The following is a 27,471-nucleotide window of genomic DNA, read 5'->3' as shown; positions in this document are numbered from 1 at the left end:
TGGTTCAGCACTTGTTCTGCTGACATCAGTAATATTGTCCCATCCAAGAACAGACATTTGCTTTTGGGATTCCTTACAGGAGCTGCAGGAGTTAGCATTGCCTTGTGCTGGAGAAGATATGGCAAACATGGCTACATTCTCCGCTGGCCCGAGACTTGGTCATTTGGTACAGCTAACCAAGTTCAGGACAACCAAGGTGCTGTTATGGTCCTTCCGAAACGAGAAGAACAGATTAAGGATGAGCTCAGAGGCAAGAATGATGGGAAGAAGGTTAGTCCGCAGCACCGAAGTCTTTAAAGAAAGAAAAGTGAGACCACAAAGGCATCGGGTGATTATCCTAGTTCTGAGGATGCACAAAGCGAAGGGGGTAAGTGTGAAATACAGTAAATGCCGTAATATGTAATTTTCTTGCGTTCATGCTATCTTGTGTTCTCAGATTATAGATGTGCTGTCCGCTTCCTACTGCATATAATCCATACAATCTGCACATACAGATTATGGCAGTGCTGGCCAGTTACTACGTAATCCTCAAAACTGCATATACAGATTATGGCAGTGCTGACCAGTTACTACGTAATCCACAAAACTGCATATACAGATTATGGCAGTGCTGGCCAGTTACTACATAATCCTCAAAACTGCATATACAGATTATGGCAGTGCTGGCCAGTTACTACGTAATCCACAAAACTGCACATACAGATTATGGCAGTGCTGGCCAGTTACTACGTAATCCTCAAAACTGCATATACAGATTATGGCAGTGCTGGCCAGTTACTACGTAATACTCAAAACTGCATATACAGATTATGGCAGTGCTGGCCAGTTACTACGTAATCCTCAAAACTGCATATACAGATTATGGCAGTGCTGGCCAGTTACTACGTAATCCACAAAACTGCATATACAGATTATGGCAGTGCTGGCCAGTTGCTACGTAATCCACAAAACTGCACATACAGATTATGGCAGTGCTGGCCAGTTACTACATAATCCTCAAAACTGCATATACAGATTATGGCAGCGCTTGCCAGTTACTACGTAATCCACAAAACTGTAAATACAGATGCAGGCAGGGGGCAATGCAGAATAACAGGCCAACACTGATTGGCTGAGTCTCAGCGAACCAACGCTATGTTTCATCTCTGCATTGCTTAGCGCCACAACAGCGTAAAGCACACCATTCCACCCCTAGTGGTTCCACCGCTTGTAGCCTGTCCTGCCTGACTTCACGATTCCAATTAGAATCAGAATTGTGCTTCACCAAAATGGTGAATTAAAGGGGCTTTCCAGGCGAAAACTATTGGTGACCTTTTCTTAGGACAGATCAATAGTTAATCCGCTTCAGCCCTGCCACTTAGGATCACTGATCGCCAGGACCGTTGCACTGACTTTTTCATCAGGGTCACGATAGGAAGTACCAAAGTCGTCTTCTCTCCTATTGAAATCACTGGGAGTGCTGCCTCCTGTGACACTTCCAGAACTTCTGCCTCCTACATTGGATTCAGAATGATGGGAGTGAAGCCCACTATAACACTTCCTGTGCCGATGGCTATGTCCGGACTGCCATACTTATAGGGGACCGGATGATCAGCTGATCGCCAGGGATCTTGAGCAGCAGGTTCACAGCATTTAATTATAGTGAGGATAGGTCATCAATAGTTTTTACCTGGACAACCCATTTAATTAAATTCAAATGTGATTAATCGCCCAGCCCTATCTGTAGATATAGCTTATACCAATGAATGTTTTAAGGCTTTTCTTAAAATCCTACTTTATAGATTTCATTTACTATATACCATACAGTTTTCTTTTTTGCCTTCTTTCTGTCTGCCCATGAAAGATATGTCAGAAGAACTCTGTAATACTATATACTACATATCCAAGTGACCTAAAGGGATCCTGTCATCAGGTTCATGCTTGCCGAACCGCAGGTAGCGTGAACCCCGGGAAGCCTGCTGCAGCCGTGAGTGTTTTATACTGAAACGCTAAAACTCACAGCGACAGTATACTTCTTTTATCTTATTAAGCCCAAATCACCGAAAAATAATCTAAAAACTAACTTATTAAATATTTGTTTAACAGAATGAATGGACAGACTCAAAGATGTAGACATAAGGGGAGACCCTGGTATATGACTGGCCACCAAAGGGTTACACACCTTACAACCTATTCACCTATAGCTGTATAGGGCCGGAGAACCTACAAATCCATGGATGATGTATCGGTATAACATTGTAGCTCCGCGGCGCTGTACCAGGGATGCCAGGGAATAGGAAGGCACTTGGTGTATAAATCTAAGAGCCTTTTGTTTTGTTGGTCCTCCGATGGGAATGTCTGTATCCTCTGCCTGGATTATTGTAGTATACAGCGCACTATTTGCTGCGGACGCCAACAATAAATGCAGCGCTGACTTATGGATCCATTCTATCCTGTAATAAACCACGTTCTCAGTTACTTTCTTTGGTGTTTTAACCCCATTTCCTTATAGCCATTCCTGTCTTTTATCCCGCATTATTTCCAGCAGGAGAAATAAAATAAGGTAAACCCTTGTATGCCAGGGGGAGATTTACACCAAGGATGGACATATAGTGGCAGCATAATGACAGGTGCGCTATTTGGCGTTTATACCGCGCACAATGTCATTTCACTAAGACAAATCGTCTGCTCAGTTTCTAATAAATAAATAGAGTCGCACATGGGGATCAGCACTGGACATCCCCCTTCCCTTCTCCCCATATAGTGTGAGATCCCTGATTGTGGAGGGCGTTTGTTCGCCCCGTTACTCCACATGGGGATCAGCACTGGACATCCCCCTTCCCTTCTCCCCATATAGTGTGAGATCCCTGATTGTGGAGGGCGTTTGTTCGCCCCGTTACTCCACATGGGGATCAGCACTGGACATCCCCCTTCCCCTCTCCCCATATATCGTGAGATCCCTGATTGTGGACGGTGGCTGTCTGCCCCGTTACTCCACATGGGGATCAGCATTGGACATCCCCCTTTTCGTCTCCCCATATATCGTAAGATCCCTGATTGTGGACGGCGGCTGTCTGCCCCGTTACTCCACATGGGGATCAGCATTGGACATCCCCCTTTTCGTCTCCCCATATATCGTAAAATCCCTGATTGTGGACGGCGGCTGTCTGCCCCGTTACTCCACATGGGGATCAGCACTGGACATCCCCCTTCTCTTCTCCCCCGATAGCGTGAGATCCCTGATTGTGTGGGATATCTGTCCGCTCTCTTACTCCACATGGGGATCAGCACTGGACATCCCCCTTCCCTTCTCTCCATATAGTGTGAGATCCCTGATTGTGGAGGGCGGCTGTCCGCCCCGTTACTCCACATGGGGATCAGCACAGGACAGCTCCCCTCGGCCGTTCTATATATTGTGCCTCCGCTCTTACTGGGGTCTCCGTGCCCCTTAACTCTTCAGTCTCTGAAGCCACAACTAGTAAGCTGGCTTCTACTAGGTATTAACCCCATCTCAGTCCCCATAAAGTGCTGGCTATATTTGCCTCAATTAAGGGAGATTCATGACTGCCTATATAAGTGCAATCCATGTCTGTGGGGATCTACATAATTGTACAGGGATCTTGTGAGAGGAAATCCCCTTAAAGGGACGGTCATTGTTAGTATATAGTGGCCCAAAGAAGACGGTGTACATATAGTACCTAAAGACATCTGGTCTGGCTAACATTCGCGTCATATTACTTCTGCATTCAAACCCCAGCTTGAATAGGTGGCTTATTCATTACCCAAACGCTTATTTCAAATCAAGGCATAGCCGCGCCGATGCGGTGACCAGAAATCTAGATGAGGTAGTCGGCACGTTATCTGCAGCTAGCCCAGTGTAGCCGGCGGCCTGATACCATCCATCAGGTGGCTACACCGGTGCCCACTAAGCTCTACGACGGCGCTGCTCCTCAACATTGGGGGAGATGGTTAGGGTCTCTCCCATAGATATGGACCATTTACATCCGGTATTAACCCTTTCCTCCCCACTCCTCTATCGGAAGCTGGGGAGAATGCTAGTATTTGGTAAATACTAAATGGCGCGCCTGTCGTTCTGGTGTCTCTGTGTACCCCAAACTTTGGAAACCTATTACTGGGATATTGAGCACAGACACCAGTGGTTAACCCCTTCCTCTCTACTCATTTATCAGAGGCTGAGGAGACAAATTATTTCAGAAAAAACGACAGTGCACGCGGAATAAACGCTAAAATGGCGTGCCTGTCGTTCTGCTGTTTCCATGTTAACCCCTTCCTCTCTATTAATTTATTAGAAACTGAGGAGGTGATTTGTCTTAGTGAAATGACATTGTGCGCGGTATAAACGCCAAATAGCGCACCTGTCATTATGCTGCCACTATATGTCCATCATTGGTGTAAATCTCCCCCTGGCATACAAGGGTTTACCTTCTTTTATTCCTCCTGCTGGGAATAACGCAGGATAAAAGAGAGGAGCGGGTATAAGGAAATGGGGTTAAACACCAAAGAAAATAGCTGAGAACGTGGCTTATTACAGGATAGAATGGATCCATAAGTCAGCGCTGCATTTATTGTTGGCGTCCGCAGCAAATAGTGCGCTGTATACTACAATAATCCAGGCAGAGTATACAGACAATCCCCTCGGAGGACCAACAAAACAAAAGGCTCTTAGATTTATACACCAAGTGCCTTCCTATTCCCTGGCATCACTGGTACAGCGCCGCGGAGCTACAATGTTATACCGATGCATCATCCATGGATTTGTAGGTTCTCCGGCCCTATACAGCTATAAGGGAATAGGTTGTAAGGTGTGTAACCCTTTGGTGGCCAGCCATAGACCAGGGTCTCCCCTTATGTCTACATCTATGAGTCTGTCCATTCATTCTGTTAAACAAATATTTAATAAAAGTTAGTTTTAAGATTATTTTTAGGTGAATTGGGCTTAATGAGATAAAAGAAGTATACTGTCACTCTATTTCGGTGATTTATACTGAAACACTGTATCTTTTCAGAATAAATATACTATAAATAGAGATGAGCGAGTATACTCGGTAAAGGCAATTGCTTGAGCGAGCATTGCCTTTACCGAGTACCTGCCCGCTCGAGATGAAACGTTCGAGTCCCGCCGGCGGGCAGGGAGCTGTGGGGGAGAACGGGGCGAAATGGAGGGGAGATCTCTCTCTCCCTCTCTCCCCCTCGCTCCCTCCTGATGACAGCCGCTACTCACCGCTCCCCCGCGCCAGCACCCGAACGTTTCATCTCGAGCGGGCAGGTACTCTGCAAAGGCAATGCTCGCTCGAGCAATTGCCTTTACTGAGTATACTCGCTCATCTCTAACTATAAAGTTTGACGTGGCACTGAGTCCGAGTCACGGGGGTGGGCCGCACCGGACCCTCACTGCCCGCTGCATAATAGATATAATTACAAGATGTGCCAGATTATCAGGAGGAAAGACATGATTTGTAGAGTTTCTCCAGTCCGGATAATAGAGGAGGGTCTGAGGGTCCTGAGCAGAACCACCTACTATTATCTTCGGGTCACATGGTGGAATCCGATGCGGACGTTTCCATTTTTAAAAACTGCAGGAGTAACCTGCGGCCAAGTCACATGTTTCTGCCGCTTATTTACTGCACAGACAGCTCCCCTAAAACCATGGCAGAAATCCACAGTTTCTCTGCCGTGGATCCGCACACGGATTTAGCCGCATCAAAGAGCAAAATCGGCGGAATTTTCCTTGCTAACATGCATAAAATGACCTGACGCTACTTCACACAGATACGTGGATTATGTCCATTGACACGGCTAAATCTGCTTGTAAACCTGCGGCAGAAACATGCAGCTCAGCCACAGATTTCTCCTGCGGTTTTTAGAAGTGGAAGATTCCGCATCAGATTCCGCCACGGGACCCTCATGAATCCGTGATACTGCGTTTAAAAAAGTCTCTGGGATATTTCTTGACATTTTGGGTCAGGATGAGTATCATTTCTCCATAAGGAGAGCACCTAGAAGGTGAGGAAGGAGACTTATAAGGCCATCCATGCTCCTCTGGGAAATATGCAAGTAGGGAAGATGGAACAATACCCCTGCAGCGCCACCTATTGGAGGGCAGTTTTCCTGCAAGTCAATGTCAGACTTTTTAGACAAGCCTTCCATCTTCCTATTTGCATATGGCATTGTGTAAATGCTTTCGTTAAAGGGTCATTTCAGATATGCATACTGCCATCTCTACAATGAGAAGTTTATAAGTAATGAGTAGACGCACAGCTGGAAGATCAGATGCTGTTACTGATGCAGTTGTGCCATCCTAGAAGCCGTTCCTGCACCCACTATTGCCCCCCTTAGGCTGGGCTCACAAAGGACTGAAATCTCATGGAGCGACCACACGGAAATATCGCCAGATTTCTGCAGGAAAAATGAATCTTCACACTTTTGGAGTGTTTTCGCTGCCTGCATTCCGCTGCCGCTATCTCTCCCCGTAGAGAGTAGAGAGGCTGCAGCGGAAACAGTGAAAGAATCGACATGTCGCGTCTTTTAATTCTGAGTCACTGTGGAAGTATTGCAGGACAGACGGCTTTCATTGACTGCAATGGAAGCCGTCCGTGAGATTTTTCGCATAGAATAAAACATGCTGCACTTCTCCTCTGCGAGCGGAAAATCGCAGTTGATTTCCTCTCGTGGGCAGGGGAGAATCATTTAACACTTCATGTCTATGGACGGACATTGCTGCGGAATTCACGGTGGGTGTCTGACCATGAATTCCGCAGCGATAATCTGTCCGTGGGCGTTAGGCCGAAATAAGACATCCAATGGAAATAAAGACACCGACACAAAGATTTATGGAGAAGGAACATTTTATTTCTAGTTGTAGGAAATGGTAGATTTTATTATGGGGAATGTTGAGGCGGAATTGATCCAGAGGAAGGCGAAAACCCTTTGATAGGAAAAAGCCAATTATCCTTGTATAAAGGGGAAAATTCCTTCCTGACCCCAAATATGGCGATCAGAGCAAGTCCCAAGATCAAAGCCGAAATCTGACCTGACTTTATAAAATGTATTATTGTTTCCATAAATGTATATAAATCTGTTACCATTTATTGTTTGTGTGAGATATAAAGTGTATTGGACTAAACCTGTTTATGGACTGTGTTGATCCTGAGGAAGGCGAAAACCCCCTTGAGGAAAGAGCCAATTATCCTGTTTTAAGGGGGGAAAATTCCTTCCTGACCCCAAATATGGCGACCAGAATAAATCTCAGGATCAACGCCAGCCGCTCACCTCCCTAGTGTATGTGATGTCAGCTAAAGATTGTGTTTCTTTATGTTTATATTATGTTATTTATGTGGCTGATTCCTTATAAATAAGACCTAACCCTATTTAAGGCTGTGAGTTGATCCAGAGGAAGGCAAAAACCTCCTTGAGGTATGAGCCAATTGTCCTCAAGTTGGAAAAATTCCTTCCTGACCCCAAATATGGCGATCAGAGCAAGTCCCTGGATCAAAGCCGACATCTACACCTATCTGTGTGTATACTTGTGTCTATGTATGTGTTAGTGTCTACACTAGTGTCTAACCTTCATGTATGTGGTGCGTGCTACTTACCCGGCCTGTGCCGAGGTCTTACTAGTAACCAGGAGTTCAGGGATAATAGTCACTCGGGCTATTGTTCCTGAACTCGCCAGTTACCAATCAAGCACAGGCCGCTCCTGGGGGCGTAGAGGGTCTTCAGGAGAGGATGATGTCCAATGTCAGCTGGTGGATGTTGGGGTTCGGGGTAGCATGATGGTAATGCAGGATGCAGTTGGTGGAGAGAGGATGTTGTTGGTAAGCCGGGGTCTTCTACAGCAGCAGAGTCGTGGGTTCAGCAGACAGTTGGCACGGGACGAGCCTACAAGACATAAGACAGAATTGTCAATTTTACCAGCAGTGGATATAAACCAGTGAACTACTGTAACATGATGGCTTGTATCAGGATCTGATTTGTATCTGATCTAAAGAAAAGATACTTTATATATTAATCTTTCTATAGTATGTGAGGTTCTGCTACAGTGTATGGATATAATAGTAGATGTCCTGTGTGTATAGGTGTATATAGGTGTACAGATATGAATGTGTAGGTGTATATAGGTGTACAGATATGTGTGTAGGTGTATATAGGTGTACAGATAGGTATGTGTAGGTGTATTTAGAAGATACTTACCAGATGGTCGTGGCTTCCTTCACAATTGGATTCTTCTCGTCATCCTAAGAAGAAGCCAGAGACATAGTAATTACAGGAGCAATAATAATGTAGCTGAGGAGGGAGAAGTCTGCGGACCAGACATGGTGACATGAAGCAGGGTTACTATATGACCTCCTGTGCTGTCTGACACTAGAGGAACAATGATGGTGAACACAGAGGTCTGCCTGAAGAACATCATCCCTAGAGGATGAAGATCTTACCGGGTCCAGCTTGGTGAAGTGTACGAGAATCCGTCCACGGGGTGAAGGGGTGTCCCATCCTCCGGCCACGGCAGGTCTCTGTTTCTCGGAACTCTGCTGAAGGGCTTGAATGGCGGCTCTGCCCTTCTCAGTTCCAGCTCCTCCCAATTTATGGTGTTGAAGAAGCGGTGACCTCTGATGTTCTTGTGGACACCCAGCCTCTTCTTAGGCTTCTTTCGCAGCAGTCTCTTCACAAGATGCTTTACGTCCGCATCAAGCCAAGATGGGAATTTTGGCTTCTTTCTTTTGATGGACTTGATGATCTTTCTCTTGGAGGAGCCGTGGTAGAAAGGGGACTGTCCTGTCGCCATCCAGGATACGACAATCCCCAGGCTCCACCAGTCGACTGCTGCGTCGTAGTCCTTTTTGCGAAGCACCTCTGGGGCCATGAATCGATATGTACCCGTCACCCCGCTGATCTTCTTAGACGGGACAACGCCGTCTTGGGCCAGCCCCAGGTCAATCAGGCGGATGTGTCCATCTCCGTCCAGCATGATGTTCGCCGGCTTTATGTCACTGCAAAGAAAAAAGAGAAATGTTAGTCTGTTCAGTGATACAGAGGACTTGGGAATGTACCGCAGCCAAACCAGTCCTAATTCAGGATTCTGGGAAAGCTGGGTACATTATCTCCACCAATGAAACGGGGAGATGTGGGACAGTTGTGCTTACCGATGGATGATGTATCGTCGGTGCAGGAACTGGAGGCCGCAAGCAATCTCCGCTGTGTAGAATCTGAGAGAAGAGTGTAGTATCAATGACATGACATCAGTCCCCTGACATCATGTCACCATCATAGTGTCCCCACCAGAAGAGGTGCTGTTTATGGCAGCCTGTATGTCCTCCACTCTTCTATACCTGTCATGTAGCCCTCAGTATCCCCCCCCCCCACCCGGCTCCTGACTAGTCATTTACTCACCTCACATGGTTGATGTCCAAGCTGCCGCACATCCTGATCATCGCTGCCAGGCTTCCTCCGGACAGATACTCCGTGATGAAGTAGGCCCGGTCTGCAGACTGCTGTGCGGCGTACAGATGGCAGATGAAGGGGCAGTCTTGGGCCTTCAGGAGTATCCGCCGCTCTCTCCTTATGACGTCCGCCTTGCTCTTTTCTCTGTCGACCACCTTGATGGCCATGAAGGTGTTCCTTCCGGGGAAAGATGCCAGGACCACCTCAAGAGAACAAATAGGAAATTATCACTGACAGCGGCCAGAGGGGAAAGTCATATACATTTATTATATGGGGGATTTATCACTAGGCCGCCTTCACACGGCCAAGAAGAGCGCGCAAGATTTGTACTCTGCGAGACGCACAAATAAGAACCCCATTCCTTTGAATGGAATCATATATCATGACTGTGTTTCTCTTTTTTTTTTTCAGCATCTTGATGCTGGAAAAAAAAAACTTGCAGCATGTTCTCTCTGCACGTTCCTCGGACGCATCGCCCGTTGTTTTTTTTTTTTACAATGCATGTGTATAAGTCAATCAATCAATAGATGAATAAATCTGCCCCCCCCCCAAAAAAAATCCCCACATTTATAAAAGTTCGCTGTCCATTGGGTATAAAGAGCTTATAAATTCATATATATACAAACAATAAATAATCGCTATTTCCAAGCACATAATATAAATAATACAATGAAGCATAAACAGAAATACATCTTTTATTTGCTGATAAAACAGTAGATCCTTTCCATCAGGGGTTACTGACTCTTATTACCGCCAGCGTCATCCCATTATAAACACCCGCACTCATGCCAGGGCATGAAGGGGCGTGCAGAGAGCCGTCCCCCGAAGGACACCGAAACGTCCCGCTGTCCAGCAGTGAGGTCCCGGAGTGCAGGGAAAGTTTAGTGCCACGGTTGCCTAGCAACAAACCACCAAGAATTATAATAAGAATGCGATCTAGAAATAAGCCTTGTGATTATAACGGCTCAATCATCACCAGTCCCAGAAATATGGAAATGTGCAGAAAATGCCCCTTATGATTGTGGTAACGCCATCCCCGCCTGCTAGTTGTCCCATATAGAAGTATCCTAAGCCTCTCCTGTGGGTTACATGGCTGATAACAGGGAACAATAGTCTGCACAGTTAATGGAAGTAGTGAAAATACCAGTCATATAACTTACCTCGCTGAAGCTTCCTCTGCCCAAGATCTGAAGGGCGGTGAAGCGATTGATGTTAAATCCGCGGTCTGATGGTAGAGGGTCCTGGCTGGTGCCCGGTCTTGGCTCCTCATCCTCTCTGCTCCTCCTCCTCTTTATCTCCGTGAGTCCGCTCACGCACTCCTCTTCTCTCTTACGCTTTTCGGCATTTCTATGTCCATTGGACGACATTTTTCTCAATCCAATAGTCTTCGCTCCAACCGCTGCCGTCGTCAGTTGAAAGGAAATGGCAGTTGGCCGAGTGGAGGTCAAAGGTCAGGGAAGCTGCCAGTACTTTGCTTGCCAGTACTCTTCTCTGCCATATACACAGTGATGTGGGCACCTTGAGTGATGGTCTAGTGCCCAAAGAAATGGAGAAATTCATGACTGGTTCTTCTAGGGCCACATTATTAGTAGATGGGGCAAGGATGGCACTTCATGTCTGGGTTGGCAGTGGTGCCCATAGTTTATCAGAAATTTCTGGAGTCTTAGAAAACTTACAGTTGTGTGGACATTGAAACAGACCCGCTGGAGGGATAAACCATAAATTGTACCAATGAGAGGAATAATAAAGCCTTGTGAGGGTCATTTTCTGCTGCAGTCAATAAGTGTCCATCATCCAGATACATGACGGGTATTTCCATAGGTTACAATGGGCAGTGCCCTCGCCAGTGCAGATCTGGGTGTAGCGGGCGGAGATGCTTTTATGGAGGTTATCCCCTTAGAGACCAAGCTTTTTTTTTTTTTTTTCGTTTTTACATTTTTTTTGTTTTTTCCTCCTTTCTTTTAAAGCATTATAACTAGAGATGAGCGAGCGTACTCGGAAAAGCACTACTCGCTCGAGTAATTTGCTTTATCCGAGTATCGCTGTGCTCGTCCCTAAAGATTCGGGTGCCGGCACGGAGTGGGGAGCTGCAGGGGAGAGCGGGGAGGAACGGAGGGGAGATCTTTCTCTCCCTCTCTCCCGCCTGCTCTCCCCTGCTCCCCGCTGCGACTCACCTGTCAGCCGCAGCGGCACCCGAATCTTCAGGGACGAGCACAGCGATACTCGGATAAAGCAAATTACTCGAGCAAGTAGTGCTTTTCCGAGTACGCTCGCTCATCTCTAATTATAACCCCTTTATATATCCATCGCTGTCGCTATATGAGGGCTTGTGAGGGCGAGACAAGTTGTATTCTTCAATCGTAGTATTTAAATTACCATATAATGCACTGAAAAAGTGAAATTCCGCCATCTTTCAGTGCGTCTTGTTACAAACTGCTACAATAATGACATAACGTTATTCTGTAGGTCGGTACGACTACTACCATACCAAACTTTATAGAGTTTTTTTTGCTGAACTACTTGTATTTTTTTCAAAGACATTTAATTTTTATAAATTATTTTCTGCCGCCATCTTCTGTGCGCAATAGCTTTTTTAATTTTTCTGTTGACACAGTTGTACGAGGCCTCATTTCTTGCGGGACGTCCTGTAGTTTACGTTGCTGCTATTTTGTAATACATAAGACTTTTTGATCGCTTTTTATTGCAGTGTGAGCAAAAATGTGAATTTCTGGTGTTCTTTATTTTTTTTCTGCCGACGTTCACCGTGCGGTGTTAATAATGTGATACTTTGGTAGGTTGAACTTTTACAGACATGGCGATACCAAATATGTATTTTTGCTTTTATTATTTATATTTTTTTATTATAAATATGGTTGAAGGTGTTTTTTAAAAACTTGTATTACTTTTTTTTTCATAATTTAGTAAACTTAATTGATCTTATTTTTCATTTTTTCTTTTAGCCTCCATAGGGAACAAGAACCTACAATGCTTTGATCGCTCCTGCAGTATGATGTGATGCCACAGGAGGTCAAACATAAGTGAATGGTTTCAGTGTTTACAGCCTTGGGGATCCATCTTCCATCCTTATTATAGGTTATTTCCTGTTTCCCTGTATTACATCCCTCAGTACTAGTGATGGTTGTCGCAGTCATGTAGCCGTCACTCATCTTCATAGTAACCATTATAATAAACATTGTAGAGAACGATACATTGTAATTTCCTGTTTTGTTCTTGCAGATTCATCACTGCTCAGACTGACCCAGAAGCAGAATCAGAGGATGAGCCTGGAGTGGGAATTGTCAAAGCAGAAAGGGCTAAAATCCTCAAAGAAGAAGCTGAACTTCATCCTCTGCTGCAGCAAGCAGATAGCAGCCACAAAGGCTCCGAGTCCGATAAACATGACGGCTTCAGAGTGTTACTGAACAAGCAGGAAAATGTACTGAAAGAACTGCCTTCCTGTGGGCCTAATACATATACTGTATGGGGGGCTGTCAGTCGCTCGGGGTGCGGGAACAGGCTTTCTCTAAGGGTACGGGCGCACCTAGCAGAATTGGGGTGGATTTTCTGCAATGAAAAATAGACACCAAAAGCTGCTTCCAAATGTGGATTATTGGTGTGGATTTAGATGCTGAGTTTACCATAGAGCCGCAGCAGACTTCACATCTTCAATTGAGAGGATGAAATCGTCTGCAGGTCCGAAGGCAGAAATGGCACCAAAATGTGCACCAAATGCTCTACTGATTTTGGTGCTGATCCACACTAAAATACGCTGTGTGTGAATGCCCCCTCAGCCCAAATCACATGTTACATGACAGTACGAAGTCATTTCCCCACCTTACACCTATGCTGCCCACAAAGTTTTAAAACTTTGCAATCCTCATTTTATTGTAGTCCATCCATAAAGCAACTCGCTGGAACAGTTCTTTTCACACCGATAAGGCACATCCTGTGGACTCACATTGTATATTTAAGACTTAGCTAAATCTCTTTATGTCTCTTGGTTCTGTCTGAATCCTCAAATGGGTTTCATTGGTGACCTTGAACAAAACCCTAGGCTGCCATTACTAAAGCTGAGACCAAAGCTGCACGTTTTCATTTCAGCAGGTTTCTGTTGGTTTCCCACATTTGTGCCGGACAGAATAACTGAGTCGACTAGCAACTTTGCGTATAAATGCTACACATATGAAATATAATTTGAGCCTGAAGTCCATGGTTCGTGATGGCAGGGGCCGCATGCCGAGTTCTCAACAGGAGCGCTGATAACATTGTTTTCAGCTGCAGTCCCGCGACAGAACAAAGAGGCTGTGTTCAGAGAACAGACCACCTGCTGTTATCTGCATACAGCAAAGGGATGCTCATTTTACTGCAAATGAATCTAATAATCCACTAATGGCTATTAGTGCCCATTAGCAGCTTATGCAAAATGATCGCTCAGACTGTCAATCATCCTATCTTTTGATTGAATTTTAATCGATCCTTTTTGTGGGTAAATGGGGCTTAAGGGTTTCAGATGGCCTTTATTGAACGACCTGTCATTCACGGTTGGCCTGTGAAGGCTGTGGTCTGTGATGATGATGATACATGATTTTAAATGACAATTTGAACCAAGCGACTGAAGGATCTGTTCCATGATCGGAGACCAAGCCCGGGCTTCTGTTAATGAGATGCAAATCTGTCATTAAACAGGAACAACTTCTTAATGACCCGACAACTGCCAGAAATCCAACACAGCAGATTAACTTTTCGACAGATATCTGCCGTTACCCGGCATCTGTCATCGTCATTAATATTCCAAAAAGGCGCAAATCGTTGGATGAAAATGGTCTTTCAGACCAAGACGGGTTTTTATCCACTGAAGGTAAAGAAGGAAAATGGCTGTAAGATTTGAGAACCTCGAGGATTTGATACAAGTGTAACAGAATACTTTTCTAAAACCAGAATACCCCTTTAAGTGGACTACAAATACGTAAAGGTTGTAGGGAGATGTAATAGCGGCTGTAGGGTTATCCATAGACCTCAATGCGAGCAGCCTTGTACTTGTGGCTGTCCGCTCGGCAAGCATGCAGATGCTCTCACAGCTTTCTTCTCCCTGCTGTATTCTGTCGCCTCCCGTCCACAAACACATTATAACACATTATCAGTTGTGATGATTGGCGCCTACCATAAACAATAATAAAAGCTGTGATGGAACGGCTTTTATATGCAGTTTAGCGCTGGATGCTGACTGTAAAGCCTGGATGGGCTGGATCTGCCGGTCTGGCTCTCCTAGCGGGGGACACTCTATGGAGACCATAAGCCCCATGAACAGAAGTCTTCTCCATAAGAACCCCTTTATAGGGATGGAATTGATAGTGACATTCGGAGCACTGCTTTACTATAGTTTAATGTTTTTATCCAGAAAAAAAATAGTCCCTTATCTGGAAGTCCTCCAGCATAAATGATGCTACACTTCTTAACGTACAAGATAATATACCTACTGACTGGGTTTCCTGTATGAAGTGTTTTCTGGTATCATGGCCCCACTTCAGCATTTTTCTGCTCGGATTATGTCAGCTTCTGATGAATTAGATCACATTCTGAAAGCTTTTTTTTCAGTACGGAAATAAGGTTGACTTCCTCTGGAGGCTGGCGCGGGCGTACAGCGACATGTTTTATCTCACAAACGATGTAGAAGAGAAGAAGCGCTATGCAGCCGACGGTAAGACGGGATTTATGAAAATCTTCTATGTTTGCTCGTGTAAAGGATTTTTCCCAAGATGGATATTTATAACACATTAGTCATTTTGCAAGCGTGAAATGTCCGATTGGTGGGGGTGAGATCTCTGAGACCCACACCCATCTCCTGAACGGGTACTGCTGCCCGGTTCACCATTGCCTCCAGAGTGGTGATGGCATGTACATGCTCCCCATCCAAGCTATAAGTGGTACAACGAGGTACCAGAGCCTTCATTCTTGCCTGTATCACATCTCATATTCAAGCTAGAAGTGATACAACTGTTTACTAAAGCCCCCATGCCCGCCGGTATCACATTTGCTATCCAAGCTAGAGATGGTACGACAGCGTACCAGAGTCCATATGCCCACCCTGTATCACATCTTGTATCCAAGCTTAAGGCAGTAAAAGCGGGTACTAGAGCCTCCGTGCCTGCCTGTATCACATCTTGTATCTAAGCTGGATGCGGTACAACATGGTATTAGAGCCTCCATGCCCGCCTGTATCACATCTTGTATTCAAGCTAGAAGGGGTACAACAGGGTACTAGAGCCTCCATGCCTGCTTGTATCACATCTTGTATCCAAGCTAGAGGTGGTACAACAGAGTTCTAGAGGCTATATGCCTGCCTCTATCACATATTGTATCCAAGCTAGAAGCAGTACAACAGCGTACTAGAGCCTCCATACCCGCCTGTTTCACATCTTGTATCTAAGGTAGAAGTCCTAGAACAGGGTAGAGCCTCCATGCCCAACCTTATCACATCTGCTATCAAAGCTAAGTTTGCATAGGCGTTGCGTTTTTGGGCGATGCCAAAATGCAGCAAAAGGGCAAGTGTGTATCTGCTTTGTAAAGTCCTCATGCTTTTTTTCACTCAAATCAATCAAAAGATGGCTTCATATGGAAACATAGATGCAAAAAAGGCCGAAAAATAGAACATGCCAAGATTTTTGGCTATCGCAACAGAGAACAAATCACAGTGGTAAATGAAACCATCGAAAGACATTGCTTTCATAAATCAGCTTTTTTACTCACTCTCACATGAAGGAAAAAACATGCAATTTTAGCGTCCGTGTGGAGGTACCATAAAGGTAGTACAACAGGGAACTACAGCCTCCATGTCTGCCTGTATCACATCTAGTATCTAAGCTAGAGGCAGTACAACAGGGTACTAGAGCCTCCATGCCCGTCCGTGTCACATCTGCTATCCAGCTAGAGGTGGTACAACAGCGTAGGAGAGCCTCCATACCCCCTGTATGACATCTTGTATCCAAGGTAGAGGCGGTGCAACAGGGTACTAGAGCCTCCATGCCTGCCCTATATCACATCTTGTATTCAAGCTAAGGGCGGTACAACAGGATACTAGAGCCTCCATGCCTGCCTGTATCACATCTTGTATCCAAGCTAAAGGTAGTACAACAACATACTAGAGTCACCATGCCTGCCTGTATCACATCTGGTATCCAAGCCATAAGCGATGTAAAAGTAGTACTAGAGCCTCAATGTCCGTCTGTATCACATCTTGGATAAAGCTAAAAGCGATACAACAGGATATTAGAGCCTCCCTAGCCACCTGTTTTACGTCTTGTATTCAAGCTAGAAATGGTACAGCAGGGTACAAAAGCATCCAGTCCCTTACGTTTTACATCTTGTATCCAAACTAGAGGCAGTACTACAGGGTACTAGAACATCCATGCCCGCCTGTATCACATGTTGTATCCAAGCTAGAGCCGGTACAACAGGGTACTAGATCGTACTTGGCCACCTGTATCACATCCTGTATTAAAGCTAGAAGTGATGCAACAGGGTACCAACGCCCTCATGGCCATCCATATCACATTGTGTATCCAAGCTAAGGGGTTAAAACAATGTACTAGAACCTCTGTATCCACCTGTATTACATCTTTTATCCAAGCTAGAGGTGGTAAAACATGGTACTAGAGCCTCCATGCCCATGTGTATCACATCTTGTATCCAAGCTATAAGTGGTACAACAGGGTACTAGAGCCCCCATGCCTTTCCGTATCACATCTTGTATCTAAGCTAGAAACGATACAACAAGGTACAAAAGCCTTCATGCCCGACCTTTAACCCTTTCCAATCCACTGTCTGACGTCTGAAGACATTCTGATTGAAGTCTGTACAGCTCCGATAGCGGAAGACGTCCGGCAGGGTAATCTTACTGTAAATTACTGGCCGCTCTGTTGTCGGGGGCCTCTCCAGCATGTCCCATACCGCAGTACTGGCTCTAGCCAGCAGGTGGCACTATCGTTAAATGGCAAAAAGAGAATGCCCCCTAGGAAATCCTGAATCCAAAATTGGATTGCAAAGGGTTAACACATCTTGTCTCCAAGGTAGAAGCGGTACAACAGGATACTAGAGCTTTCATGCCCACCTGTATCGCTTCTTCTATCCAAGCTAGAAGTAGTAGAACAGGGTACTAGAGCCTCCAAGCCCACCTATAACACATCTTGTATCCAAGCTAGTTGCAGTACAACAGGGTTCTAGAGCCTCGATACTCGCTAGTTTCACATCTTTTACTTCAGCTAGAGGCAGTAGAACTGGGTACTAGAGCCTCCATACCCGCTCATATAACATCTTGTTATCAAGCTTGAAGCTGTACAACAAGGTACAAGAGCCTCCATACCCACCCGTATCACATGTGCAGTCCACACAAAGGTAACATAGTATGTTAGGCTGAATAAGGACAATGTCCATCTAGTTCAGCATGTTTCAACCCCTTCCTTGTTGGTCCAGAGGAAGGCAATTCCTTCCTGACTCCATAATGGCAGCCAGAGTAATCCCTGGATCAACATTTGAGGTCAACGAACCCGCTGGTCAACTAACGTCTATATCCTGTAATATAATAGCATTCTAGCAAGACATCTAGTCCCCTCTTGAACTCCTCTATGGTTTTTGTGATCACCACATCCGCTTTTGCAGCAGCTGACTGGCATTGATTGCTCCAGTAAAATCTACAGTTCACTTGTACCTCCGGGTCTTTTTCCATATCACTTTTCCCTAGCAGTACCCCATTTAGAGTAGACTGGTGACCTCTGTTTCTCCTATCCATGTGTATAACCTTACATTTATCAATATTGATCTTGCAGTACCCTTGTTATAGTACAGCAGGGTACTAGAGCCCCCATGCCAGCCTGTATCACATCTTGTATCCAAGATAGAATCGGTACAGCAGGGTACTAGAGCCTCCATGCCAGCCTGTATCACATCTAGTATTCAAGCTACAAGCAGTACAATAAGGAACTAAAGCCTCTATGCCCCCCCCCCCCCTTATCAGATCTGCTATGCAAGCTAGAGGTGGCACAACAGCGTAGTAGAGCCTCCATGCCTGCTCGTATCACATCTAGTATTCACACTAGAAGCGGTACAATAAGGAATTAAAGCCTCTATGCCCGCCCCTATCAGATCTGCTATCTAAGCTAGAGGTGGCACAACAGCTAAGCAGAGCCTCTATGCTGCCTGTATTGCATCTTGTATCCAAGCATAAGGTGGTACAAAAGAGGTCTAGACTCTGCTTGCCTGGCTCTATCATATCTTGTATTCAAGCTAGAAGCAGTACATGATATTAGAGGCTTTATAGCTGCTTGTTTAACACTTTGTATTAAGCTAAGAGTGGTACAACAGGGTACCAGAGCTTCCAAGCCCACCCTGTGTCACATCTAATATCCAAGCTAAAAGCGGTACAATAGGGTACTGGAGCATCTATGCCTCCTCTGTATCACATCTTGTATCCAAGCTATAAGTGGTACAACGAGGTACCAGAGCCTCCATGCTTGCCTTTATCACATCTAGTATTCAAGCTAGAAGTGGTACAACCGGTTACTAAAGTGTCCATACCCGCCGGTATCACACCTGCTATCCAAGCTAGAAGTGGTACACCAGCGTACTAGAGTCCACATGCCCGCCTGTATCACATATTGTATCCAAGCTGGAACTGGTACAACAGGGTACTAGAGCCTCCATGCCCGCCTGTATCACATCTTGTATCCAAGCTAAAAGCAGTACAAGATGGTACTAGAGACTCCATACTAACCTGTATCACATCTTTGATCCAAGCTAGAAGCGGTACAACAGGGTACCAGAGCCTCCATGCCCGTCTTGTATCACACCTTGTATCCAAGCAAGAAGTGGCACAACGAGGTACCAGAGCCTTCATGCTTGCCTTTATCATATCTAGTATTTAAACTAGACGTGGTACAACCGGTTACTAAAGCCCCCATGCCCGCCGACATCACATCTTTTATCCAAGCTAGAGGTGGTATGACAGCGTACTAGAGTCCACATGCCTGCCGGTATCAGCTTTATATCCAAGCTAGAGGTGGTATGACAGCGTACTGGAGTCCACATGCTTGCCGGTATCACATTTTATATCCAAGCTAGAAGTTGTACAACAGAATACCAAAGCCTCCATGTCAGCCAGTTTCCCATCTTGTGTCCAAGTAGAGGCGGAACAACAGGGTACTATAGTCTCCATTCCCGCACACGTATCACATCTTGTATCCAAGCTAGAAGTGGTACAACATGGTACTAAAGACTCCATACTTACCTGTTTCACATCTTGTAGCCAAGCTAGAGGCGGTACAACACGGTACCAGAGCCTCCATGTCCGCCTTTTTCACATCTTGTATCCAAGCTAGAAGCGGTACTGGATGGTAGTAGAGACTCCATACTAAGCTATTTCACATCTTGTATCCAAGCTAGAGGCCGTACAGCAGGGTACTAGAGTCTCCAGGCCCGCCCTGTATCACATCTTGTATCCAAGCTAGAGGCCATACATCAGGGTACTAAAGCATCCATGCCCGCCCGTATCACATCTGCTATCCAAGCTAGAGGCGGAGCGAAAGTATACTAGAGGCAACATGTCCGCCTGTATTACATCCTGTGTACCGCTAGAAAGCGGTACAACAGGGTACTAGAGCCTCCCATCAAAGGGTCAGTTTTCCACAATAATGGTCAATGCGTATGGATGGAAATTCCGCAGCGAGATTCCGCATGCACGCAATTCTATGCAGACAGCTGCAAATTTGATCGTGAAAAATCTGTGCGGTAACAAAATTGTGGCATGTTCTATTTCTGTGCGAGCGTCACAAAGGCTTGCTTTCAATCTTTCAATCCTTTGAAAGATTATACTTGCATGTAAATGGGCCGTTATGCAGGCTTTACATGAGCGTAAGTGCAATTACACGCGCATTAGCAAGATGAGCCTCCTGCCTCAAGCAGCACCACCTAGCGGGGCTGGGGGGCGGCAGACAGGAGTAGTGGGGAGGACCTGCAATGATGTGTAGCTGGTAATTGGATAAGGACCTGTGATGATATTATGAGGGGGTGGAGCTCAGCAGTGTAGATTAGAAGTTACATTAGCGTCTGGGAGTTCTCAGGGAGTCCTCCCCGAAAGTAACAGGAAAACGGCATTGCGTGGTCGAATAGTTCTGGGTTATGACTGAACTGACCCCAGTTGACAATAATTGGGTCCATTCGATTTCTGACCAGCAGTTTGGCATTTTGCCAGAACTTACAGGACAAAAATAGCGCAGCTTACGGCTCTATTTCACCCTGTTTTTTTTTTGTTTTTTTTTAGCTGAAATCAGCTATGGAGATCCTAAACGGAACCTCCGATGCAGGTGTGATGCCCTTAGGATGTGTGTTGGGCAGTGGGGCTGAAGGACCTATGAAGATGCAGTGGACACTAAAGTTCCTGTGATGGTGGATTCTTGGGTAAGATCTTATAGCAAGGGAATTGCTGAAAGTTGTAGTTCTCTCCTTTTACACCTTCTGACATCCTATAATAGCAGCCTTGATGTGCTGGGAGATTTTTTGATGCTCCAAGAAAATCATGTGTCAAAATAGGCTCGTTTTGTTGACACGGAAATTTCTTGCCTAAGGGTGACTACCCACTACAGTTTTTTTTTCACTGCGAAATTCGCAGTGGTTTTTTTTTTTCTGCAGGGGTCTATGGAACTTGTAATGTTAAAATCGTGATCACGCAAACTCGTAATTTACCGCGAAATCGTAATTTTAACATTACAAGTCCCATAGACCCCTGCAGGAAAAAACGCTGCGAATTTCACAGTGGAAAAAAAACTATAGTTGGTAGTCACCCTTAAAAGATAGGATATGTCCTATCTTTTGACAGCGCAGTGCCGACGGCTCCCATAGACTCCTATTGGAGCTGTCTGGCAAAGGGCGGAGGCGCAGGAGGGGGGGGGGGGGTGGCAATCTCACTAATGACAGCCACGACTTCTCGCGGCTGTTATTCATGTGATTTAATGCTCAGATAGCCGCACTGTGTTAGTACGGCTATCTGAGCGCTCAAACAGAGCCCTAAAACAGACGTGCGGGGTAGTTTTTAAATCCTCAGCATTGCAATTTTTGCTGTGAATTTTCAGTGCGGATGTCACCTCCTTAAATTTGGGTGAAATGTGCATTGAAATCAGACTTACACATGGTACATGTAGATTAAATAAAGAAATGCTGAAGAATTAAAAGAAAAATACAGCACACTGAACTAAAATAGCACTTCCTTTTCAGTCACCCTCCAACCCTCTTGTTCTTGTGTATGTGAGTGATATGCATGTAGCAGAACTGTGTGTGCGACGTCTGTATAGCAGAGCTGTGTGTGACGTGTGTGTTGCAGAGCTGTGTGTGTGCTTGAAATGCATGTAGCAGAGCTGTGTGTGTTTGATGTGCCTGTAGCAGACCTGTTTCGGTGATGCACACATGCAGCAGAGCTGTATTTGTGACACATGCATGTAGCAGAGCTGTGTGTGTGAGCCACACATGTAGCTGAGCTGTGTGTGTGACACGCACATGTAGCAGAGCTGTGTGTGACACGCACGTGCAGAAGAGTTGTGTGCGACATGCACGTGTAGCAGAGCTGTGTGTGATGTGAGTGTAGCAGAGCTGTGTGTGACATACCTTTAGCAGAGCTGTGTGTGTGTGTGTGACGTGCATGTAGCAGAGGGGTGTGTGATGTGCATGTAAGAAAGCTGTGTAGCCAAGATGTGTGTGTGTGTGTGATACACAGATGTAGTAGAGCTGTGTGTGACACATGCATAGTAAAGCTGTGTATGACACATGCGTGTAGCAGAGCTGTGTGTGACATGCGCTTGTAGCAAAGCTGTGTGTGATGTGCATGTACCAAAGATGTGTGCATGTGTGACGTGCATGTAGCAGAACTGTGTGTTTGACGTGCCTGTAGCAGAGCTGTGTGCAAGTGATGTGCATATTGCAGAGCTGTTTGTGTGTGACATACTTGTAGCTGCTGTGTGTGTGATGTGCATGCAGCAAAGATGTGTGCGTGTGTGATGTGTGTGTAGCAGAGCTGTGTGTGACGTACGTGTAGCAGAGCTGTGTGTTTCAAGTGTGTGTAGCAGAGCTGTGTGTGTTTAACGTGCCTGTAGCAGACCTATATCTGTGACACATCTAGCAGAGCTTGTGTGATGTGCGCGTGTAGCAGAGCTCTGTGTTAAACACAAGTGTAGCAGAGCTGTGCATGTTTGAAGTGCATGTAGCAGAGCTGTGCATGTTTGAGGTGCGTATAGCAGAGCTGTGTGTGTTTGATGTGCCTGTACTAGACCTTTGTGTGACGTGTGTGTAGCAGAGCTGTGTGTGACATGTGCGTGTAGCACAGCTGTGACAAGCATGTGTAGCAGAGTTGTTTGTGACATGCATGTAGCAAAGCTGTATATGTGGTGTGTGCGTAGCAGAGCTGTGTGTAATGTGCACGTGGCAGAGCATTGTGTGTTTGACACGTGTGTTTCAGAGCTGTGTATGTGTGACATGCGCATGTAGCAAAGCTTTATGTGTGTTCAAAGTGCGTGTGGTAGAGCTGTGTTTGACATGCCTGTAGCCTACCTGTGTGTGTGACGCATGCATGTTGAAGAGCTGTGTGTGTGACATGCCCGTGTAGCAGAGATGTGTGTGACACGCATGTGTAACAGAGGTGTATGTGTGATGTGTATGTAGAACTGTGTGTTTGATGTGCGTGCAGTAGAGCTGTGTGTGTGACACACACATGTAGCAGATATTTGTGTGTGATGCGCGAGTAGCAAAGCTGTGTGTGTGTAACATGCATGTGTAACAGAGCTGTGTGTGACGTGTGTGTATCAGAACAGTGTGTGATATGTGCAGTAGCAGAGCTGTGTGTGACATGCACTTGCAGCACAGCTGTGTGTGTGAAGTGCATGTAGCAGAGCTGTGTGTGATGTGCATTTAGCAGAGCTGTGTGTTTGAAACAGGCGTGTTTCAGAGCTGTGTAGGTGTTACACACGCATGTAGCAGAGCTGTGTGTGCATTTGAAGTGCATGCAGTTGAGCTGTGAGTGTTTGACATGGCTGTAGCGCACCTGAGTGTGTGTGACACACACCTGTTGCAGTGCTGTGTGTGACACGTGCATGTTGAAGAGCTGTGTGTGTGTGACATGCGCGTGTAGGAGAGATGTGTGTGACACGCACGTGTAGCAGAGCTGAGAATGTAACGTGCGTGTAGCAGAGGTGTGTGTGACAAGCATGCGGCAGAGATGTGGCTGACATGTAGTAGAACTGTGTGTGTGATATGCATGTAGTAGAACCGTGTTGTGCATGTAGCAGAGCTGTGTGCATGTAGTAGAGCAGTGTACGTGTGACATGCATATAGCAGCGCTGTTTGCGACACGCACGTGTAGCAGAGCTGAGTGTGTAACGTGCATGTAGCATATATGTATGTGTGTGATGTGCATGCTGCTAAGTTGTGTCTGACTTGTAGCAGAGCTGTGTGTGTGAGATGCATGTAGTAGAACCGTGTGTATGTGAATTGCTTGTAGCAGACCTGTGTGTGTGGGATGTACATGTAGCAGAGCTGTGTATGATGTGCATGTGGCAAAGATGTGTGCGTGTGTAACGTGCATGTAGCAAAACTGTGTGTTTGACGTGCGTGTAGCAGAGCTGCGTTTGTGTGTTTAACGTTCGTGTAGTAGAGCTGCGTGTTTCTTCAACGTGCCTGTATTAGACCTGTGTCTGTGACACACACATGAAGCAGAGCTTTGTGTAACATGTGTATGTTGCAGAGTTGTGTGTGTGACACATGTGCATGTAGCGGAGCTGTGTGTGTGACGTGCATGTAGCGGAGCTGTGTGTGTGACGTGCATGTAGCAGAGCGGTGTGTGTTTCACATGCCTGTACCAGACCTGTGAGTGTGACATGGGCATGCAGCAGACATCTGTGTGTGTAACACATGCATGTAGGAGAACTGTGTGTTTGAAGTGTAACAGTGTTTGTCATGCCTGTAACGTACCTGTGTAAGTGTGATAAGTGCATGTTGCAGAACTGTGTGTGTGTGACATTGTGACATGCACGTGTAGCAGATCTGTGTGCGACAAGCACGTGTACTAGAGCTGAGTCTGAAAAGTGTGTGTGTGTGTGTGTGTGTGTGTGTGTGTGTGTGTGTGTGTGTTTGAGCTATGTGCGTGACGTGCAGGTAGCAGAGCTCTCTATTATCTATCAAACACCTAGAGGTGTGCCACCATAAACATTGGTGCTATAATTTCCTAATATTTACTAGTGTTTCCAAAAGCTTATCTTTTGCTCCGGAAACAGCTGTAGCCTGGAAAGAAAACCTGTCGTTATAGAGGTAAACTAGTTTGGACCCAGTGCACCATCAGTATTGATAAGTTTGGGAATTGATTTCTACTAGGAATTGTCTGCTGGCTCACCGGGACTATGGTAAATTGGGATAGCTAGAGATAGTGAAGGGGGAGGAAAATGAACCATAAAAGGAAGACGTGAAGAGTGTACAGGAGAGAAGAAGAAAAAAAAAAGGAGAGGAGTCACCTCAAATGCAACACCTCCAATTTTTTTGGGTGGTGAAGGGCATAGGACCCTGAGAAGTGGCTCAGGGAAGACATTGACGATCGAGATCTCTATATTCCTGACAGTTGGGGAACTCAAGCCAGTAGTGTCATGTTTTGGATAACTTATCTGACGAGTCTTTGATAGATGCTGTAAGGTCTTCCATATCCATTGTCTCACGGATCATATGAAACTCTTTGCATTTTTTATGATCTGTAGTCTCCGCGGACATTTGGTTGCCACTAGCAACCACCTTAGTGTCATAGGAAACTATACTGGCAAGAACTCTAGTTTGCCTTCACCCTCAGGACTACATGCAATCCTTTCATTATTTTTACACTCTACCACTAGGGGCATAGTTTAGCCAATTCCACATTGGAATTGGGCTAAGCTTTCTGTACCAGCCTGTTCACACTCTGCATTCACCCAAGCAGACTGTGGAATACTCCCACAGATTAATCGACATTTCATACACAGAACAGGACATTCCATTAACCTTCCCAAATAAGGATTATGTGTCCGTTCCAGACAATATTTCATGCAACATATTATCAATACACTCTTCAGATACGGTTTTCTTAAACATTAATGCACATTGTGCAGATTCCATTGCACCATCCTGCAAAGCAAACATATTCCGCATTGCACATAACTTTGCATTGATATCACATTTTCCTTTTGCAACAGCCACCTCCTGCAAAACGTTTGAAACAAGGTGCACCTCAGAATTTTCAAGTCAACGCTGTACCCTTTCACCGGCCCCTGGAATGATCTCACCATTCCTCAGACTTGATGTGCAGTACTGCAGCTTCTCCAGTTCGCACCGTCAGTCAGTGAAGCTCCAGCCACCAACTGCTTAGAGGCTTGTTTCAGGCTTGGGTGTTTGGACTAATGAATGCTGTACATTTGGCAAGTTCATGCTGTATAGTCGCATAGTCAGTCACAACCATAACTAGAACAGTTTTACCAGTTTCTGGCCCCTTCTCCATGAACAGTAATCTATATGGAGGCACTTGTGATACCTCCTCGCTGGGGTCCAACTCCACCGATTGTTGGGTTCCAGCCACCAACAACTTCCATGTCCTTTTTTCCAACTTTACTGGCCTCCTGGCCAGATGGCACTCAGGTGCGCATATCCATATTGTGGCACCTCTAGCAAGGACAGTTCTTTTGTTTGTTGGCTGCCGTTATCTGCTGTAAACACTTGCTGCCCACAGTAACTCGACTTTGGGATTTTGGGTGCACTGGCCCTTTAAAATTTCTGCAACACCAACAGCAGACTTTGTACATCTAGTAGCAGTCAGACTTCAGCCAGACTGATGCTTCACTGCAACATATCTTGCATCAGTGGAAAACAAACACTTCACTCACAAAACGTCTAGCCACTCAGGACAACACAGTTGGGTTGTGCCCCATTTTCCATGCCCACACTCTAAACACCACATTGCGGCAACTTGGTGTTCCCAAAAGCTTAATACCCCCATCTTTCTTATGTCAGAAACTGGCATAAAAAAGTTTTATGAATGTCCCCCCGTAATGCTTATAGTATACAGTATATTAGAAACCACGGAGGGCTAAATAGGTTCTAGCAGAGACTACATCACAGAAAGGAGAAAGTAAAATGTAACTTATTGGTATTAGATTAGAAAGAAATCTCAGAAAAATAAAGTTTCACCACAGCACTCACTTAATCCCCTGTTACTTTTATTCAGGGAAGGCGATCAATTTTCAAAAGCTCTCATTCATTTAGAGTATGCAAAGCCAACTTCAGGGTCATGGACATGTACCCATCTTGCAATTCATTGGAGACATAGAAGAAGCGGGAGCATGAAAGGTGCAACACCCAATTCTTAATTCAAAGGAACATCTTTATTGTTTCACAGTTTTAAAATAGGCAACGTTTCGACCTTATTAGGTCTTTTTCAAGCCACTATCCTGCCAAGTGCACTATCTTGGGTGTCTGCAGGTTATAAATTAGGATGAGAAGACATAGATCTGATATTGAACGTGCTGGAAGGAAAAAATGTATCGGCTCTTTCATACCATTTCTTTTTGGTTCATAAAGGCGATTTTTCCGCTCTACCAATCTGCAGTATTGAAAGAGTTAATCGCCCATTATGGGGTGGAGCTCATCACCGCAAACTTCTTGATAGAAAGGAATTTTGGATGCATATTTTGCTAACTTATGAACCGCATGGTGTGAACTGTCAACTGGACTTTTTATTGCACTGTTATTTTAAATTTCCTTGTAATTGTATTTTGCATCTGATGTCATGTGTTCTTGTTCCAAGCATCCAATTGGCTGTCTATTGTGATGCGTTACTCACATGAGCCTTGATGTCTATGATTAAGGGCAACATGCTTGCCTGAAACATATGAGACGGCACATGCTCTCTGTTCCTCCATGTCTGTCTGGATGGTTTAATAAAGACTGAAAGCTTTTAACCCAACGCTGGACTTTCTCCGTTTTCCTGTA

The 27,471-nt window shown here is 45.4% G+C and overlaps 1 pseudogene; it reads left to right on the top strand.

Moving 5' to 3' along the window:
- LOC136620137 (regulator of microtubule dynamics protein 2-like) lies at window positions 1-25,711 on the top strand (annotated as a pseudogene).
- Window positions 25,712-27,471: the final 1,760 nt, after the last annotated feature.

The sequence above is a fragment of the Eleutherodactylus coqui genome, chromosome 3 (assembly GCF_035609145.1).
Source record: "Eleutherodactylus coqui strain aEleCoq1 chromosome 3, aEleCoq1.hap1, whole genome shotgun sequence".
NCBI lineage: Eukaryota > Metazoa > Chordata > Amphibia > Anura > Eleutherodactylidae > Eleutherodactylus > Eleutherodactylus coqui.
The sequence above is the reverse complement of the archived record's forward strand: the minus strand, read 5'-3'. Positions and strand labels throughout refer to the sequence as shown.